This window comes from Plectropomus leopardus, chromosome 7 (assembly GCF_008729295.1).
Source record: "Plectropomus leopardus isolate mb chromosome 7, YSFRI_Pleo_2.0, whole genome shotgun sequence".
NCBI classification, from domain to species: domain Eukaryota; kingdom Metazoa; phylum Chordata; class Actinopteri; order Perciformes; family Serranidae; genus Plectropomus; species Plectropomus leopardus.
In genome coordinates this window covers 5,070,948-5,090,583 of record NC_056469.1, presented here as the reverse complement: position 1 = coordinate 5,090,583, position 19,636 = coordinate 5,070,948, and the positions used below count along the sequence as shown (strand labels likewise).

General features: G+C 39.7%; 1 protein-coding gene across 1 annotated transcript in view; it reads left to right on the top strand.

Moving 5' to 3' along the window:
• Positions 1–2,993: 2,993 nt before the first annotated feature.
• LOC121945193 (low-density lipoprotein receptor class A domain-containing protein 4-like) overlaps positions 2,994–19,636 on the top strand; it is a 127,913-nt gene continuing 111,270 nt past the window's right edge. Inside the window, exon 1 of the mRNA XM_042489246.1 lies at positions 2,994–3,132. The gene's annotated coding sequence lies outside the window, so the exon portion shown is untranslated. The remainder of the gene's footprint in view (positions 3,133–19,636) is intronic.

Below are 19,636 nucleotides of genomic sequence, written 5' to 3'. Positions count from 1 at the left end.
TTGATGAATTTCAGTTTGGCATGTTAAAATAGTACCAACTGACACCTGACTTTGAATTTTTGATTGGCTTTATCCATATTCTGTGATATCTATTGGGGATAACTATGCCCAAATCAACCCAGCTTCAGGAAACTGTGAAAAAATTTAAAATGACTATATGTCAATTTTGGGTTGATGGACAGGTGTATAGGTCACAGAATTTGGTGAATCAGCTAACATCATGCAGAGATTTGGAGCAGTGTACACAGGTTAGTTGTATGTTGTATGTACACTAAGTTGCCTTTGGTGTCTCTAGAGGGAGCTGCATGAAGTCTGATAAATTGTCTAATGGGATGTCCCATGAGTCAGTGTTGGTTGTTGCTGTAGGCAACTTTGGAAATGAAAACAATCTTTGGGTGTAGAGTTAGAAAAAGGTGATTTTTCCAGACCTCTGTTGCCTGCTCCTCAACTCTGCTTCAGGCTAGTGGCTGGAGGCTACATCAGAGGGAAGCTGCTACTAGCTCAAGACACCAGACTCTCCAACTGAACTGTCTGTGGTTAACGTCCGTTGTAAGTGATGTAGGTGATAATTAAAGAAGACAATATCTCCAGGTTTGTTGCATCAATACTGATCATTTTGTTTTGTGGACTGTCCATTGTGAGTCTCGCAATAAGTGTAAAGCTAAATTAGCAGAGTGCTTTTTGGGGGTTTTTAGTTGAACCACAAAGGGACCAACATATTTACAGTATTTTTTGTTTCTTACATTATTTTGCCTCCATGTCAGTGATTTAAATGAGATTAGATGTCCTTTATTATCCTCATGGGAAACACATTCTGCTCAGGTCAGCACAACAAGAAAGACACCACAATAAATAACAACATGAACGTACAGCCTGCAAGCCTAGCAATGGAGGGCAAGTTTTTGGGATTGTCTGTCCTTTTGTTAGTCTGTCTCATTCTCGTGAGTGCAATATGACAAGAAAGCCTTAAGGGAATGTCTTCAAATTTGGCACAAATATCCACTTGGACTAAAAAATGAAGCGATTAGATCTTGGTGGCCAAGGATTAAAAGTCAAAGTCATTAGGACTTTCTTTATTACAGAATTTCACACAAATAAAATATATATATATATATATAAGGACAAAATGTTGACGTGCTGACATTTTATATCCACAAGGTCAAAGGTCAGCTTTGCTGTGACATCATAATGTTCTGCAAAAATGCTTTTCTGACCATAAGTCAATGCCAAGACTTTGGAACAGAAGGGGAGACATCTGGCCACACATTTGGTGACACTAATCTTGGGCACCTACCTTGCTAATTTTATAGATCTGTACTGCCAGGTCGAAGATGTGTGTGAAGCATTTCCATAAGCATGGATGCAAACTGTAACTGCAGCTTGACGGGTTGGCAGAGGCATACAACTACAAGGTGGACATTTCAGTTTTTTCTAGGATATATAAGTGTTTGAGTACCTCTTTGTCATTTAGGTTCCCTGTATTTTCCCCTCTGTGCAGAGACAGTCCCTCTCTGGAGTGTGGGGAGGGCTCAGTGTGAGTGTCGCTCTCTGAGAGTGGCTGCACCAAACTACACACATCACACTCCGGGGCATTCTAACATGGCCTTGCTTTCCAGTGCATCAAACACTTTGTTGTTGTTATTTTCACTTATTATGATTAAAGTTCAGCACGATTATTTATTCCCTGCAGAATTTATATATATTTTTCACTTTCGCATTTATAGGTTTGAGGTGGTTTTTTTTTCACCAGATAGTGCTAATCAGGCATATTAATATTTAGGGGGAGAGAAGCGTTTTGGTAATAACCGTGACAGAAGCACATTATGGTTCGGGGCTGAGGCACATCAAAGGCCTGTTTGAAAAAGCTGTTTATTTATTTGTTGTTTTGAACGAGAAACCACTTTTTGTCTGACCTTGTTTCTGTGTGAACTCACCACATTAACTCTGCTTTGTGTTAAAGCTTACAGGTAAAAAAAAGAAAGAAATCATTTCACATGACCTTGCACATTCTGAGGCGTAGATAACGGGCAGAACTGCACATAACAACCCAGTATTTGAGCATTTTGATGCCTGTGCAGTTTATCAACGCTATTACACATTAGAGTGTGCCTGCATGCACAACTATTGCAGTGACACTGGTGAACATGTGTGGGCGGGCTTTTCTAAAAACATTTTATTTTTATTTTTTATGAACACCTCTTATAAACGTGTTTTTTTTAATCAAAATGTGGATTTTTTTCCAATTCTTTCCATTATTGTTTTTTTTGTTTCAAAGGCTTCACAACTTTGTACAACACAATTTTGCATCTTACCAGAGTTTCAGCTGCAGAAAAAGAAAAAAGGAGCAGATTTATACATTTTACCATCAGTTAAAGGAGCTGTGTGCACCATTCAGACCATTAATACAGCACAAACAACGTCATAATAAGTGATATTATTAATAATATCATTATTCGGGTTGAACCAATTATTCAGATAAAATGAGTATCTGAGAAAAATTTGTCAGTTTTCATACTTGTGATGAAGAAAAAAAAACACATTTGGTCAGGTGTTTTTAATCTCTTTTTAGCCTTTTCCATTGGTGTTTTTGGCTGTGTTGAGTCAAATCATGCCTCGCCAATTTGTGTTCCCTTTGTCAGTTTAAACATGCTGAGCTGAGCGAAGCTGAACCAGAGATGGACCTTCTCTAGAGTAGGTCCAAAAGGACGTCCGACCGCCTCCAAGCAGTATGTTGAGAGCCTGTGTGTAGCTCTCAACATGGCTCAACAATGTCACATACAGCTCATTTAAAAGCCACGACAACTTACAGACCTTGAGTAAAGAAACATTTTGATTTCTCAGGATGAAAAGCAGTACATTATGTTCAGTATTTGCTTCAACCTTGATGTTCAGACTGTATTCAGAAAACTAAGTGTTTGCAATAGTTGTGCTGAGGAATGTTTCTTCTCTCTCTACTTTTGCCCACCACCCTCCCTCCCCCCGGCTGTACAGAGTGCAAGTTCCACTGCACCAATGGGAATTGTTTGCGTCTGGGCTCGCTGATCTGCAACCAGCTGAATAACTGTGGGGACAACAGCGATGAGGAGAACTGCCCCGTGGTCACCCAGCACCCTCCACCGGGCATCTTCAACTGTGAGTGCTGTGGCTACCTCCGTGCCTCCCTCTCTGTACCTCACACCATCACACCGCACACACTGATACAGGCTCACATTTCTATCCTCACATATTCTCCTTTTGTCCGCCCTCTCTGCTTGTTCTCACTTCTGTTTCTCCCTGGGGTCTCTTTGCGAATCCCCGCTGAGCGTATATGATGTGGATGGGTGTGGTACCGCAAAGCCACTTTCTATTAAGTGTAGTGACTTTTCTGGGTATGAACTTTTGTGCCTTTAGATTGAAAAAGTCGTGCACATCATCAGCACCAAACGGACTAATGAAGCTACATTTTGATCCTAAACCTTCATTGGGCATTAAACAAACAACACAATAACCATTACTTTTAGAACAGCCGCAGGCTAGAGAGTAGCAAACAGTCGAATCACAGGAACATTTAAGAGCTGAGATGTTTATTGGCACAATTAAAATCTATGATGAGTAAAACATAAGGAAAGGTAGTACAAAATAAGTAAAATTAATAAGAAACATTAAAAAAAAAGGTTTCGGCACTCGGTCAAGTCTCTTTTGGAACTATCTGCCTCATGCACCTGTGTGCCAAGACAGCGCTCACCAGGAGAAGGGCTTTAGTAGGCAAGTTTACATTAACCTTCAAATTGAAATGACGAATATGAAAGGCACCTAATTGAAACACGTCAACTTTCAGAAAACTTCATGAGGTGAAATTTCAGGTGATAAAAAAAGACCTATTTTGCAAAACTGCATTGGAAACACTTTAATGCTTTTATAGGTCACATGATGCTATGGCTATGTGCTTGTCAGTAGGAACCTGCTCCCTCATGATGCAGCAGGAGTTACAAGAAGGTGTTATTGCTTCGCATAACTCTTCAAAAGTTAAGATCATTGGGGAGTTAAAAATCTACAATTCCTCTGAAAAATTGTGGACTACCAGCTTCTAGAAATCTCTCATCCCTCTTTACGTGTATGCTCCCATGTATAACGGGCTTGCCTTTCCATTATCGCTCGCATAACACACCTACATCGCCTACAAGGCCTTTGATTAGAAATAATGACGGCTAGTGCAGCGACTGCAATAGAACCATAGCTGCTAATAGCTGAAAATGCAGTTATCTCGCAGTTGTGTTTTATTGACATTTCAAAAACAACATTTTCTTCTTGTTCACTTCTCGTAAAGCCTATTTTCTTCCATTAAATGTCAAGTTATTACGAATTTCTCACCCTGGCAAAGATGACTTGTCCACCTTCTGTTGTGTTAGCATCTCAGGAGCTTTGCTGCAGAAAGGACATCTTAGGACAGTGACATGTTACACAGGTCAGACTGACTGAACATATGAGCGCTTCTGTAGTGTTAAGACTGATGACTGATGTATTGCGTCTCACGTGTTCCCAGTCAAGTCCCAGTTATACTGTGTGAATCTGCAAGTCCTTAAGGATCCGTATAAAACAAATGTCATCATGTTCCCCTTTCTGTGAGGGTCCACAGGGACTGTCCACTTTGGTCTATGAGCCAAACCCCCAAAATGTGGCTGTTGTGGGGGGAATATTTTCATAGTGATTTTTTAAAATCACTCACACACATCAAGTAATAGTAACTTTTTTATGTGCTTTCACTATTTTCATCCCTCCGTCATTTTAATTTTTTTATATTTCTTTGCCATTTTACACGTACAGTCATCATAAAGAGGGTAACTGTACAGAATTTCATAAAGTTATATATATATATATATATATATATATATATATATATATATATAATTGTGAAGGTTAGACTGTAATCTTTCTACCAGTTGCATTTATGACAATTGGGGATAGAAGAATTTAACCTTAAACCTCTTCAAACCTCTAATGCTGCAATTAGGCAAGTTCTGATTGCCTCTGCAAATTTCCTTATAAGTAACCTCATATTGATCTAAACTGTACATACTGTAGATAATTGCATTATGAAGAGCACAAAGAGTGCTTTAAAATGAAGTATTGCATGAATCACAACAATAACAGCATTTCTTATCAGAGTAAAGTTAACTGTGTACAGGCTGTTTCTGATAAACTGTTCATATCTCTGCACTGGACTACTCTTGCAACACAACATTTATATGAGACTGTTCAACAAACAGGTGCAAACATGTCAGTGTATGTAGTCACTTGGTATAGTAAAAACAGAACTGCACAGGCGTCGACTGTCTGTGTTTGGGTCTGTTTTGGTGTACATTTAGTCCTTTAGAAATGAAGGTAGAAGTAGCTGTTTTAACCCCGTAAAACCTCTTATGGAGGAGTCAGGGTGGATTTGTGGACATATAGAGTGTCTGACTCTGATGCCAGGGACCATAGTTTGCATCCTGTCTCCTACCAACTGTCACATTGGTTTCCTGTAACCATAGCAGCAAGCTCTTCCCTGCTTTATTTTACTTGCTTAAACTTAACCGAATTATAGCAATGGTAGATCAAAAAGCACTCATTTATAAAATCCACTGAAATTGACTCATTGGTGTATAGGTATAGGCATTAGATTATATTTTGTTCTGTGCCGTGCAGACCTAATGCTTAACCCTTTGCAACCTGGATCTACATCACTTTTCTTGTGATTAAAAAAAATGGGAAAAGGCAATCAGAAACTTGGCATGAAATTGCAAAAAAAAAAAAAAAAAAAAAAAATGTAATAGGTGACAGGAAAATGACCTCAGCTAAAGAGGGATATAGAGGGAAAATCATTGTATTATCATTTATTATTATGATTATTTTATTTTATTTTTCTTTTGTTCTTTTACTTTTCTTTCTTTTTTTTGTGATAATTTCAGGTAGTTTTCTTGTAACTGCTAATTTTTGGATCATGTCTTGTTAAGTCATTTTTTCCATATTTTTGAAAGAAATCAAGCCAATTTGCTCAGGTTGCAAAGGGTTAAATGTGCACCTAGCAACAGTCTTGCAATAATGTATCACTCACTGTACCAGCATCATGTCAAAGTTGTAGTTTAAAAAAATCTGAGAGTAATGTCATTCTGGTGAGTTCTGGTGAGAGCCTTATTGAGTAGCTGGAGGTAAATATGCCATAAACTGCCAGAGGGAAGGACTCCTATAGAAGCAGAAAAGGATTTATTTCATATCCATCTGTAACATCTTCCTCAAAACTTTTTCCACCTTTTTTCATTTGAGTTTTTGTTTGAATCTCGTTGCTTCTTTCATAAGCACCCCCTCCACACCCCTCCGCCAACCACCTCCTCTTACCTCCCGCTGAGCAGCACTGTCCAGGGAGCGAGATGAGAGTGTTCCCTCGACTATCCGCGATCAATGGAAACAGAGAAAGACAGAAAGCGAGGGAGAGACGGAGAGAGAGAGAGAGAGAGGTAGAGGTAGCGAGGGAGAGGGTGAAGGACACCAATGGGCTCCGATGGCTGTCTGCCAGGCCACTTTGATGTGCTGCAGCGTTCTCTTTCAACAACTTTTAGGAGGAGAGGGAAAACTTTTTACAGCAGCACTTTCATCCTTGGCTCTGTGTGTGTGTGTGTGTGTGTGTGTGTGTGTTTGTTTGTTTGTATGGCAGGTTCCTTACCTTCCTCTCCATCTCTCACTCCCTCCCTCACCTCCGTACCTCAGACGCGCTTCACCTCTCAAACCCACCAACGTTGTTGTTTTGTAAATTTATATCACATTTTTTTCTCTTTCTGCCTTTTTTTCCTCCACAAGGCAATAAGAACAACTTTTTTTTTTTTTATTTTGGGAGGGGCGGGTGGGGTGTGCTGGGGTGTGCTGGAGTGTGTGGGGGGGGGGGGGGGGGGGCACTCATTTCCAATGGATAGAATCCTGAGCTGAGTACTTAAAATATTTAGCTGTCTAGAGCGAATGTTAATGTAAGTGTCTGCAGCCGGTGTTATGGGAAAGCTGTACAATGATTGTAATTTTCTGAGCCGGTGCACATTTTCTGGTGATGCCTGAGAGACAGTGAGGGGAGGAAGGGAGGAAGAGAGGGATGGAGAGAAGGAGAGAGGAAAGGAAAGAAAAAAGAAGGGTTGAGATTGCCAAAAAAAGAGCGACAGGGGATTGGAGTGAGTGCACCACGGAATTAGAGGGAGAGTAAAGAGGGAGATGGAAGTGAAAGCCAGACAGAGATGTGGAGCTGGACAAGGAGAAAAGAGAGAGAGAGAGGGATGAGAAGGAGGAGGAAAAAGGGAGGAAGAGGACAGGGACATAGAAAATGTTTCTGTGGTAATGGAGTTTGCCATCTTGTTGTAGCCGCTGGCTGTTGCCGTGGCAGTGGCAGACAGATGGATCATGAATACTGTCTAGACACACTGCAGCCTGACACACTGCATCCCCCCCACCACACACACACACACACACACACACACACACACACAGCTTATCTAGGGCCGTGATACTGGATTCCCTAAATGCAATGCAGTGGTTATTAATGTTATTAATTACACCTGTGTGCTTCTGGGAGAAATATCTGCTGGAATCAGCCAAAGCACAGTTAGCATTATCCAAAACATGATTTTTAAGAATTGTTTTCAGATTATTTTTCTGGCTTTTGCCTTTATTATTTAAAGGACAGTTTAGTCACAAGCTTTTTTAAAATACATTTCATTGGTAGAGAAATGGTAAAACCCTCTGATAGACGTAGAGGGGGATCAATAGAATTAATTTATGGAGAAAAAAAAAGAAAATAATGAAATGTTGAAATTCGAGGTTTGTGCCAGACATTGATGATATGCATATACATTACAGCACACACATACATACATGAACATCTTATCCCCTATCAACTCACACTTAATATTTTTTGGCCTTTCCTTCATTTATCGTAACATTTTCCCATAATTATCCCCTCCAGGCACAAGTGTGTGTTTGAAAGTGTGTGTATCCGTCTGTCTGCATCTAGTCTTGCAAACTACTAGACCAGTCAGCCTAATATTATGTATGTGACTGTATGCTAAACAGGCCTTACTGTAAACAGGCCTTACTGTCTGTTGAAGGAAAATTTTGGCCTTCATCGTGGCATAAATACTGACCTCCACAGAAACATTTGGTTACATTTTGAACCCGACATTCTGCAGATCAGTTCCATAACTGATATCTAATGATCCACTGACGATGGGCATGAAACAAGCAGAAAAATTGTTATCTTCATTGCCATCTTCATTGTAAGGGAGCCAAGAGGGAAATTTTTTTCCGGGCCCAACTGGGACAAGCTTTTGTGTCATGGAATGTTTTGCCTGCCTGTTTTTTCTTTGATACTTGAGCTTCTACCATGAGTAAGTAAACAGGTGATTTCATTAGGTTTCAGTTTTTTTTTGGCCATACTTGTGTTAATAGTTTTCATTTACTACATTGTTGTGCTGAAGCCTACAGACAAATTTAATGCAGCTCAGAGTCAAGTAATGGATGACATGGATGAGCGATTACTGGCTGTGTTTCAGTTATTAAAAATTCATTCATTCATTCATTTATGCATATATTACTATGTAAAATATAAATACAGAGATCTGCATTCTGCTCAGAGCACTCTCTTAGTTTTCAGTTTTGCAGTCAGAGCTTTACATGCAGAGTCCATGGCCTTTACTTGAAAGCTTGTGTCATCAAAAAAATCACATTTTTCAGCAAATGATCAAGGTCTAAAAGTGTGTTGCTCACTTGTTTATGTATTATCAAAAGCCATAGAGTTGTAGACCTTCATCTCAATGCTAAATTAAAAACCAAGGGAGTGATGAGTACACCATGACAAAACCTTTAGATTTTAGTTTACCTTGTTTTAATGATGTTATGTTGTGACTACATTATATTAAAAAATATACAAATGGGAGACTAATTAAAGAAAATGCCTCCCAGTGTGACTTAATCTCATCAAATGCCCCAAAAGCCAAAACATAGCCAATTTTCTCCCTTTAATTTTCAGTGTTAAAGCAACTCCAAAACACAATGGAAGGTTACTGAACTCTTGTTTCATGTTGGTTTACATGTTAACCTGCAACAGTGAACAGTGAGCATGTGCCAAAGATTTTGGCAGCTTTGTATCCTCTGTGTGCCACGCACACATCTCACATACACAAGTTGATCACTCAGAGGTCCTCTGCACAGGAAAAATACAGTCTATGTCTCCAGCATTACATATGCACATGCTGTTCAGACGGATGTCTTTTAATCATTTCAGAGGAGGAGGACACAATGAGACAACATCATTAAAAGAGCTCATCAATCAAACAAATGAAAATAATGTTTAAGACATGATGCAAATATGACATTTTGGTTTGTCTTTATGCATTCTATGAGGAAGGTTACAGTCTCCTCATTGCTCCACACAGATCTGATGGCCATTCATCATCCCTTCAGTGGATGTTAAGCTCTCATGCATCATGCGCTTCATGATTAATCTATACATCAGCACAGTGTAAACGTTTTTTTTTTTCAGTATTGACAATGTTTTTTTTATATTTACAGTTTTTCCACTAAGATTTTTAATGCTCAAATTTAAAAGAGAGAGTGGTTGAGAATGCGGTGGCCATTCTAAAATCAAACTTAGGCTTAACTAAGATTATATCATAGCTTTCTACAAGTGCAGCATACTGATACTCATTAGACATGTTGAAAACTTTTAGCCACCAAACCCTCTACCTACAGACTTGTCAATGGTGTAAGCTAGTTATAACGAGCCCCAGTGCACGCTATCATAATCACATGATCAAATAGACTTGACATAACATCAACATGCATTTTACCCAAAATCATCATCACATATCCATATATGACAAAAATACCAATTAAAATAAAGAATTATTCATTTAATTGAATATATCTTTAAAGGTTATTTTTTATATTTTGTTGGATAATCATACTTTATTTAACATTTTGCCATAAGTTGCTATTATTGCTGCTATTTTACAGAAAAAAAGAAAAAACCATGATGGAGACAGTTTTGCCTTTTCAATGCCATCTATTGCAACCACTTATTATAAGTATAAGTTTTGCTTTAAGCACAGGCATATTTCTAAGGTGGCAATTCTGAATGAGTTAAAAGTCGTCTTTTCTTCCCAACATGTTGTTGGGGGGCCCACTCTCTCTATGGGCCCACACCCCATTGGACCCAGTGCAACCTCCCTGCCTGCATATTTACTCCCCTGAGACTTGTATATTATTAAAAATTATCTCCTGCTTCTGTCCAGCTTTATAACTGTATGTTCTTGTCAAAAACCCTGTGTGAAGCTCCATAGCCACAAATATCAAGCAGGACCACTACTACTACAAATATCTGCCAAAAAGCAGGGAAGACCCATGTTGTGATCTCTGAAAGAGAATCGGCTGTCTAAAGCTCCATTTAGCCAACAAAAACGCATATGAGGTTTGTGCGTTTTTCAGAAGGGATACTATTATAGATCAAGAGGGAAATGCTACATGCTGGCGTTTCACTTCAGCCAGGCTTGTCTCAGCTTTCTTACCTTGTTAGGCTCTGCTGAAGTGTGAGGAGGGGACAGGAAAGGAGACCAGAGGATGGTTTGGATCGATGGTCAACTCTAGCTTAGCCATTGATCCCAGTCCAGTGTGAACGACACTTCAATAGCATCTAGCAAGCCTCCAGGCTCGCTGATTGATTCTGTTTGTGTTGGAGATTCCTAACTCTGTGAAGGCTCATTATCGACTACTCCATTCCAGACTGTCTGAGTGCCTTAGACGGGGCTGTTGTGTACCATTGATACCACTTTTAACACTTTTTTTATGATTCAGTACAGTTGATTTTTCTCACCATTCCAGAGAAAGAATCTAAGAAGGATGTAAGGTCACTGCTGTTGCAGCAAAGCACCGAACTTTGTTGCTGCTTCTTTTTTCCCCATCTGGGTTGTAGTTGAGACTCTGCTGTATGATTTTTTGTTGCTGTTAATATGTATATAAATTCAGTGTGTCAGCACTTGTTCATGCTGTGATCAGTGACTTTCATATCAGTTTAACAAAGGTGCTCTGGGTGTTGTCTCCAATTTCCTACTTTAGTAAGAGTACAGTCTTAAACCCCACTTTATTTTTTTGAGCATGGAAAAACCCACAAAAAATAGGCATCAACTGCTGTCCCATTGAGGGTAGACCAGAACTGTGTACATGGCTCTGCAGCAGACGAGCATGCCTTTCTGTGTGTGTGTGTGTGTGTGTGTGTGTGTGTGTTTTCAATGTGTCTTTGACATCATGTAAAGCAGCATGGATGACAGTGAAAATGTTATGATGGTTACTTTTACAGTACATAACTAAATTTGGAACAATGTTTTCATTTCCATCAAATCCAATTGGAGATGATAAATGCTCGGGCCTACTGCATTGTCATTTGACACAGGTGTGAAAGCCAATTGTAATCTTTCTCATTACATACAAAAGCCATATGTTAGCAGGTGTCATTGTTTTTTTGTGCAATAGTAAATGGCCTTTACTTTGGTAAGACTGTACTTTGGTAAAATGTCTTTGTGATATCTTTTTTTTATATTTATAACAATAGTCATCACTTCAAAGCTGGATTATAAGAATTTTGCCAGTTTGGAAGAAGCAGAATAATTGTTTTGTTGTTTTTATTGTTTTAATTGTTTGCGCCTTTGCAACAGAAGCAGATTTTTGCCCCAGACATCCAGACAAGTTAGTGTGTGCATTTTCGTAGGTATCATATGACCTGTTCCATGAGAATATGTTGAATTTAGATAATGCTGGAGCTTTAATGAAGTCTGTTTCCAGTATATTGTTAAGAAATTACTCTAATACATTTCAAATACATACTCATCGTGTTAATTGTCTACGCCAATCATTTGCGTAAGATGCTACAAGCAACTATTGATGCACTGGGCTACAGTTCACCAGTTAACAGGGTCAACCTAAACCCTGGCAGCATCTATGGCTGTAAGCTATTAACAGGTTGTCTCCCAAAGGACTGAGGACATGACAGTTCTCTTGACAGAGTAAAACAGAAGCGTAATTCATGTTGACATAGCAACTATATCATCAGGCTGTAAACTGTGCTAACTAGTAAGCCAACAACACAAAATGCTCTACAATGTCCTTTTAGAATGTAACTGTAGTTATCGGATTTATTAACTATAACACAAGACTCATACGTAGTGGTCTTGTGCCTTGTATTTTCATAAAGCATTGAGAAAGTCTGGAGTGATTTCTCTCATGATAAAAAAAAGGCCATGAGTTGTGTTTCTAAATTCTAATTAAGCTGTATTTTAAGATTATCTTCATTCTGAACTTGGACTTCATTCTGAAGTCCAAATCAAACTTGTATGAAAAGAACCCCAAATCATTGTGGAGCTACTTCATAAAAATCCCAGTCTGAACCATCCAAAATGCTCTTGGTGTTGTATCATCATTGAAGTTTCTGCTAAGTGCTTCTTATTGTCTGGCTTTTGTGATATGGCCACCAGATTAGATTAGTTTGTTTTATGTTTTTCAAGCTCTGGAAGTGATGTTATCCCCTACTCAGCTGACATGTCCAGACACCCACGATAATTTGATTTTTCAACCTCGAGTGGGTTCGGCCGTATGCCCTGATTGAAGCTGAAACTATTTATCAACTCCCATTATTAGATCCAGCCTAGTGGTCGCGGCTGTCCCAGTGTTGGCTCTGAAGATCACAGAGCTATATTATCATGATTTCTGCTCTTACCCAGCCTTAAAAGCATCTCAAAAGCATTCCTCATCCGTCTTCTATGCTTTTTTCCTTACCCCGGGGCTCTCCAACTGTCTCTGTCTCTATTTCCTCCCTGCTTTTCATCACTTAGCCTAATCTCATGGTTGAACAAGCCTCCGGTCAGCTGTCTTCTCTCCTCCCCCCACCCCTCATCTATTTCTCATTCTCTCATCCCGTCTGCCTTCCTCTTTCGCCTCCTTATCTTCCTTTTCACTCAGTTTTGACCCTAAAGCCCATGTTGGGTGACTTGCTGCGTAATTATGGTGTCAACATGGTGGAGTCTCACTCTGTGCAGCTGTTGTCATTACCAGGACTTGATCTCCACTGTGACTCAGAGGTCAATTAGGCAGCAAATGAATGTAGCTGCAGGATGTTGCTAATTGAATGGTTGGGTTTCGGCATTGGCAGCGGAGGGATGGATGATGAGCTGGCCATCGCTGTAGTGACAGTACTGACCTGTAGACAACAGAAATGCATGGGGAATAGTTGTCTGTGTGCATTTGTATGTCTTAACATGCAGTTTGTATGATATTTAATAACTTAATGGGACTTTGGTTATTTTTTAACATTGCAATTTAAATTGCTGTACAGAGCTCTAGCCACACAAAATGCTAAAAAATGTAATCTACAGTCAGATTTTGAAAGAATTCATCACCTTACACATTTTGTTGCCTACACTGTTTAGACAAAGTTCAAATTTGACTACAGGAATACAGTGTAAAGACAGAGTAGTAAATGCAGACAGTACATCAGGGTGATTTAAAATATGTAAAACCTGTTGGTGGTGAGCACAATAGGCCCATATAGTGTTTATTTTAAACACAAACATGGAAATAACTCAAACATTGAACAGTTTCATTGTATTTTGCATTTTTTAGTGTGACCAAAAGTTACACAACTTTTTTTAAAATGACCAAAATGTTACAATTAAACTTTTATGAATGAAAGCACACTTGAAAAACAGCAGTCACAGCTACGCCCATACTCTATAAATCTGGCGTTAACGCTATATTAACATTACCTTACCAGCGACTTGTTGCTGTAGGACACCCACGTGTCACTCAAAGTGGCCATGCTCTTAATGATGCATAACTTTAAGCATTTATACCATTTCAATGGGTGAGTTATGTAAAAATATTTTTTGTCATGAATGGGATACTTAGCTTCAGAGACCAAAACCATTTTAACGCCTCCGCACAGGTGACAACTGTGGCAGAGGCATTATGTTCTCAGGTCATCCATCTTCACAGCCGTATGTACCATTTTAATGATCATGATATCACCAGAACGCCTTAAGAGAATTTCTTCAAATTTGGCACAATCGTTTACTTGGACTCGATGCATCGATTTTGTTGGTAAAAGTTCAAGGTCACTGTGTCCTTGTGTTCTTATTTTTGTGAGTGCAATATCTCAAGAAGACCTTACGGAAATATCCTCAAATATGGCACAAACATCCATCCACAGACATGGATGTAGCTGCAACATGACTAGTTTGCAGAAGCATACAACAGTAACACAGCAATCTTAGTTTAAATCAGGCCATAAACATGATTATTTTTGCTGTAAAGTTGTGCATTTTAACATGGGGGTCTATGGGGATTGACTCGCTTCTGGAACACTTCTGCTTTGGTTTTATTTTTCAGCACCAGCGGCTGCCACTTGGTCTCAAGCCAAAAAAATAAACCAACAATCCTCAAGTAACTACTTCCAGGTTATAGTGTCCAACTTAAAAAATCAATTTAAAGCCTCTGTAGGAGTTTTACTAACTTTTCACAAACAAAAAACAGCATCCCGTTGTGTGTGTTTGTTCTCAAAGTTAGAAACTGATCCATGTTAAGAAATTGTGGCCTGAGCTGTCTCCCTGTGATTGGCTGACAGACCTGATTTTGCCTCCCATGCATACAAATTGCATCTCAATATAAGATAAGATGAGACTGAATAATACAAGATAAAATGGAAAGAGTGCAAATACAGTGATACCAAATTCAAATTCTACATAATGCCAAAAAATAGGTTGATGGTAAGGATCACAGAAATACACAAGAATTTGCCTATATTGTTATGTATTCACAAAAAAAAATCTGAAGAACAGGTATGTGTATATGGTACATTTTGAATGTTCATGATAATGTCCATGATATTGCACATTATGTCTTGTAAATCAAAGAGTTTTAGTGATTGTAATCCATGGGAGACAGTAATCCAGAGAGAGAGAGAGATTAAACAAACAGAGCTGAAATTGAGGTTGGAGCCACCTCAGCACCCCACATCACTGTTGCCCATTAATATTAAAAAAGGAAATAACAGTTTTATTATTGCAGAAAATGTAACATAACTCTTCATTCCTCCATTGTGATTTTTCACACAGCTCCCTTTACCTTGTTTTCTCTCCTTCTCATGTGTTAGTTTGAACTGCTGCCATGATGATGGCCAGTGATGGACGTGTGATATTTAGATCCCGCTTTATTTTTTTATACCTATGTGCGAGCACATGCTCTGACACTTCAGAACAAAGCACATTATTCTATAAGTAGCTCTTCGCATGTATGGTATGTGGTTTGAGGTTTAGCTGCAAATGTTTGTCACCTCATTTGACTGTAGTCCCCACAGAGAGGACATGAAGGTAGATGATCAACCAGCGAGCTGAGAGAGAGCTGAGATCACGTTCACATAAAGTGATGATTAATTAGGTCTGCATGTCATTACTGTTAACTGTAGGACTGAACTCCCAATTTTCAAAAAGAAAACAGTTTTGTGTGTGTGTGTGTGTGCGCGTGTGCGCGCGTGCGTGTGTGTGTGTGTGCGTGCGTGCGTGCGTGCGTGCATGCGTGCGTGCATGTGTGCGTGTGTGTAAGAGAGAGAGGGAGAGAGAGTGGTGGGAGGGATTTCCAGCTCATTAAGATTCAGATGAGTGAAGTTGTCCGGTTGTTGTCTGGAGGCTCTCTGTGAAGCCGCCTGGTTTCCATGTGGTTAAAGGATTTACTGTGAGCAGACACAACATGAGAAACACTAGGTGAAGCACTGGATAAACACGTTCATCAGGACCTCCCTCTCCCTTACACTTCCCTTTCTTATTCACACTCTCTGTAGTTGCTGCTTTTATCTGCGTTTTATGCTGTCTTTCACTCTCTGTCTTTGTCTCTCACCCTCTCTTCCTAAAACCCGACGGCGGTCTTTGAAGCCCGTTTAATGTTTTTTTTTCTGCCGGCGCTCAGGTCAGAGATGAGTGGCGCCTGGCTGTAAGTCTGCCAGGCCAATTAAAGCTGACAGCAGCTGCAGATGCTTAAGACTGCGGCTGCCGTCGCCCTCGTCACACCGACTGCTTAACAGCGACAACTTGAACTCCTGTCCTTCCATATGGCCAACTCCAAAGGCGGGCCCGCCTGTTGAGTCAGAAAGGGGTGAGCCGGCAGAGATGGCTTAAGTGATCGTTGAATCCTTTTTAGATATTCATGAGAGCTTAATATTGGAGATGTGTTTTGTTTTATTTTGTGAGAGACTGGTCAATGTTTGAGGGTGTTGGAGTGTCTAGTGGATTGAGTGCACTCCAAAGAATCTCCAAAATGATGCACATCTCTAAATAGGCAAGTAAAGAAAAATAGGCTTATGTTGCTTGAATGCCATTCATTGTTGAGGTTATTGGAGGGTTTTGAGAGCGTTTCAGAAGCTTTAAGTGTTAGAGAATTTTTAATCAATGGATGACCATGTGTATTCAAAACTCAAAGCAAAACATAGAAAACTAAAGAATAGGTTAAGTTCTTTTGCATAGAAATAGCATTAAAAGGGGCACTTTTACACACCAGTATAAGTTAACTTGTCATGAAGAGTACTACACAGCCTGTGAAAACAGAAATATGCTGTCCTCTATGGCTCTGATTGGAGAGTTCCAAGTAATTTTTTAACAAAAAACCTAGGTCAAAATTCCAGGATATGGAGTTTGAAAAATGAGGGCATTTACGAGGCACAGAGGGTCAAACACAAGGCACGTCTAAAATGCATTATGGTAATAATAGGATACAGTGTTTTTTGGAGCCTGGACCATATAAAGGACAAAATTATTACATCTTGGCATCTGCTGCTTTCATTTTGCTGATTTGCTTTTAAATTGGACCCTTGTGAGTCCCCCAACTTAAAGGGGATGTTTGGTATTTTCCAACATGGACAAATTTTTCCAATGTTTTTGTGTCTTAGTGACTGAAGGGAGCAACACATTTTTGAAATTAGTCCATTAATGCGCAAGAGGGCTGCAGCTGGCAAACTGTATTCAAACTATTCATACATTTCCTACAAAAAGTAGTGCACCCAAATTTGTAAATACCCCACATTATTTGAAAGTCTGTGATCACGGATGCAATGAGCTGATGGGAGTAAAACAGGCGGCAGTCCTGAGCGGTCTTATAAGGAGGCAGGTTGGAGTGGTGGAGGGGGTCAGAAAAATCCAGACTTTTCCCTGGAGACATGGTTCAGAACTGTATAAACTTAAGTATTTGTAGGATACCGCTTTACCATGTTTCTTTTCCTAAACCTAACCACAGTGACTTTAATTGCCTAAACGTAACCTCCGCAACGATACGTAACTGCAAGTTAAGAACGTAATGTTATTTGTGGAGCGCAAATTCGTATGATATCATACAAACTGCTGTGCATACATTTTCATAGGATGTCATATGAGAATATATTTCAGTAAAACAGGCTACAAGTCACCGGTAGGGGCATGTTCACACCATCAATTTACGTCCAGTAAGTGTTTGTTTTTGCCACTGACAGGCTCAGAGTGTTATTTCAAGTGTCTGACAGCTAATTAAAAGGATCCTCACAGAGATAGACTTTTTTTTTTTTTCGAAGAATAAGTTCCTTTTTTTTTTTACCGGTAAGAGCCCCAAAATTGCTATCACCAATCCCATCAGGCTCCATTTAAATAAAGAGTAATTTTATAGTCATAAAACGCACTTCATTCAGAATCAACAGAAAAAAATAAAATTCACAAAAAACATCATGATTTGTCTTTCTACTGTTCAAACAATCATCAACTACTTTGGTTGAAATACACCCTTAATTCACCCAGTAATGTGTGAAAATATGTGGCTCTATACACATACACGCTGAAATGACTGTTTATTTAAATAGAGTCTGGTGGATTTGGCGATAGTGATTTTAGGCTGTTTCTGGTTTAAAAAAATCAAAGGAAAGAAATGGTCTATCTCTGTAGGGATCTTTTCTACAAGTTGTAAGAGACTCAATATAAAAATCTGGCAAAATTAGCACTATTATTGGACGTAAATTGACAGCGTGAACCTACCCAGAGTGGTTACAATGCAGCTTGTTTCAATGCAGGCTGCAGCTCTGTCTCTTCATACTGGACCAGTTTTATTGTTCACATTAGTCACTTAGACACGAAAATACCAAGTTGGAAAATACACAATTTAGTAGTACCCCTTTAATTAGTTCTGTTTCAATATAAACTTGGGTCACAGAAGTTTTGTATACGTAAATAAAATAAATGTAGTCAAACAACACAAGCCTAACCTTTAAAGTTTACTTAAAAATTCACTTTTTCTGCTGGACTTCTTTATGATGAATGGATGAGTAATGTATTATCATTCTTAATGTCACCGTGCTTTTGAAGCTCTGAATACAGACATGAATAATAGCCAGCAAACAATGAACTTTGTGTGATTTTTCACGTCTTGTCAGCCCAGAAATCTTCAACAGATTGGCGGCGGGTGATTGAGAGGGTTGTTTTTTTTCATCCTCCTCTAACATGTGAAGCATCATGTGGTGAAAGTCGCTGATTGGATGACATCTTCTGCAGCTGACGCCTCACTGGAGCCACAGTTGCTCATCATTTTATCCGTGTACATTTCCAGCTCTGGGTTTTGTGAATATTTTTTTATATTTTTGAGTTTAATGTAGATGCTGGGCATTAAGCGAGGCGAAAATGAAAGTTGGAAAGAAAACATTTGAGTCGCAGGTGAAGCTGAAATTGTTACCCAGTGGCACAAATGAAGGATCAAGTCTCTCTTTCGGGAGAACTCTGCCTCATAACCTCTCAGCCCTCTTTCTACTGCAGGCTCGCCGTACTGCTGATTGTGTTTTTTGGCTTCCAGGGTTGGGAATTCAAATATTCTTTTCAGATATTGGAAGAAAGAACAGTCTCCAGCGGCGGCTGCTGCAGTCTGTATCTGGTATGTGGGTCTACTTGAGTGAGAAAACACTCCTCTCTGGTGTTTTCCTTTCAGCATAGTTTACATTCCAGCATAGATGTAGGATGGAGGATTTTGTCTCCAGCTACCACTGTAAGAAAACAAAATGTGTTGTGATGTTACTGTCCGGCCGGTCCCTCCTGAGTCGTTAGTATGCATAACAGGCACACTCCGGTGAACAGGTCGAGGTTGGAGGTCAAGGGTGAGTGGAGCTAATGCTTTCATGCTCTTGATTCAGCTCCTCTCGGGTGTAATACCCGCCTGTCAATTTGTTTGAGCTGCGGATTTACATAATGAATTTATATTAGCCAGTGTTCTCCACACACTCCCTCCTTCACTCCCCTCTCTCTCTTCAGTTCCTCTCTCTCTCTCTCAGTGTTGCAATTACTCCCCTTGCTCGCTCGCTCTCTCTACACTTCCCCTCGTTCTCTCCACCTCCCCTCTCCGCTCCCCTCATCCTCCTCTCATCAAGTTTACCAAGTGCCCAGAGAGCAGAGTGTTTAAATGCAAACGAGCCTCATTTCCAAACTGACGCCACAGCCCAAGTATGCCTCGCATACAACAGCCCGAGCCCCGCTGAGAGGCTCCGACAAGAGATGGATGGATGGAGATGATGGAAGGAGAGGGAGGGAGAGAGTGACTGATGGAA